The sequence below is a fragment of the Scylla paramamosain genome, chromosome 5, assembly GCF_035594125.1.
Source record: "Scylla paramamosain isolate STU-SP2022 chromosome 5, ASM3559412v1, whole genome shotgun sequence".
Taxonomy (NCBI): Eukaryota; Metazoa; Arthropoda; class Malacostraca; order Decapoda; family Portunidae; genus Scylla; species Scylla paramamosain.
In genome coordinates, this window is record NC_087155.1 from 43,260 (window position 1) to 45,000 (window position 1,741).

The window sequence follows — 1,741 nt, forward strand, 5'->3', positions numbered from 1 at the left end:
GAGAGAGAGAGGGAGAGAGAGAGAGAGAGAGAGAGAGAGAGAGAGAGAGAGAGAGAGAGAGAGAGAGAGAATTATTTATGCTGTAGTCGAACAAAACAATTTCCACGTAATGCAAACAGGTACCAGATTGTGAGCTAAATAAATAAATAAAAAAAAAAAAAGAGAAAGAAAACTGAAACGAAAGTGTAAAATGTTTTCATGTAGAGCTGGAAACAAATCTGTACCATCAAGATATACTAGTGTGAGTGCGTGTGTGTGTGTGTGTGTGTGTGTGTAGTGGGTCTGAATAACTGATGGTGGTGGAAGAGCGGATGAGTGAGGACTGAAATAAAGATTAAACTGTAGCGAGAAATGGGAGGAAGTGGTCGAGTGGTTGGTTACTTGCATAAGATCATAAGAAATAAGGGAAGGTGCAAGAAGTTAGGTGGTTGTGGTGGTGTTTGAAGTGGTGGCTGAAGTGGAGGGCGAGGTGATTGGCTGGTTGGGTAGTCAAGTGGTTGCAGTGGTGTCTGGGGGGTAATGGGTGGTTGAGGGGTGCAGGGGTGAAAGGTACTTGAGTGGTTGGTAGTGGGAGATGGTGGCTGTGGAGGGAGAGTGGAAGATTGTGGATGGATGGTGAAAGGAAGGCGTTACGAGAAGAACAACGGTCATTACTTATCACCACTGCTACTACTACTACTGCTATTACTACTACTACTACTACTACTACTACTACTATCCCTACTACTACTACTACTACTACTACTACTATCACTACTACCACTACCACTACTACTACTACTACTACTACTACTACTACTACTACTATTGCCACTACTACTATTACCGCTACTACTACCACTACTACTAACTACTACTACTACTACTACTAATACCACAAGTAACCTCATTTACCATCACCATCATTTCTTCCCTCATTATCTTCAATTGTGGTTTCCCCTCCTGCTTGCTCGTGGTTTCCTTAGTCTCTCATTTTCCGCAGCTTCAGTTTGCCTTTCCTTTCCAACCCGAGGCTTCATCTTCTATGCGCTGTGTTGATTTATTATTACCGCTATGCATTCCTAACCTGAAACACGTTACATTTGATAATTTCAACGTGTGTTTCTGTGTAGTATACCACGGAATATTTTTTTTATTTATCCAAGATCTCTAACTGGAGCTTTATTTACAGAAATGATGGGAGGGCTGGCAGCGATGTGAGTGAGGAGGACGCCACCGGCGGAGTCACTGGCAGTAGTGCTGACGGAGTGACAAGAGAAGAAAGTAGTGCCAGTGGAAGAGGAGATGGAGCAGGAAAAAAAGCATTAGTACCGCCGCCACCGCCAGCAGGAGGAAGGGGGAGAGGCGGCCCCAGGAAGTACAACATCCCAGCAGTGAGCTGAAGAAGCTTGACCAACTGTTTGTTTCCGAGGACGACAAGGTGACGTATGATCGCCGCCAGACGCCTTCTTACCCAGCAGGTACGTGGCATAGGGCAAGGAGGCTATCTAGTCTAGGGTAGCGGGCAGAATGCTACTTAAAAAATGTCAAATACTAGGATGTGTTGATTGTTTGCGATAGTTGTGTTTTTTGTTAGTATTGTTCCTTCTCTTTCTTCCATCACTACGCAGGACAAGGGGGATCATGTAGTCTGGGGAACCTCTCAAATGGCAGAATGTGTTGATAGCTTCCACTTGTATTTTAGCTGTAGGTCACCTCCTGTTACTGTTTTTTTTTTTTTTTTATAATATCACAGCTTTTC

At 44.0% G+C, this 1,741-nt stretch overlaps 1 long non-coding RNA gene across 2 annotated transcripts in view; it reads left to right on the forward strand.

Moving 5' to 3' along the window:
• The first annotated feature begins 1,054 nt into the window (after nucleotides 1-1,054).
• LOC135100260 (uncharacterized) overlaps nucleotides 1,055-1,741 on the forward strand; it is a 45,075-nt gene continuing 44,388 nt past the window's right edge. The window contains exon 1 of one of the 2 annotated variants that reach the window (XR_010268552.1): nucleotides 1,055-1,460. This is a non-coding gene — a long non-coding RNA (uncharacterized LOC135100260). The remainder of the gene's footprint in view (nucleotides 1,461-1,741) is intronic. The other variant, XR_010268553.1, reaches the window with a different exon arrangement.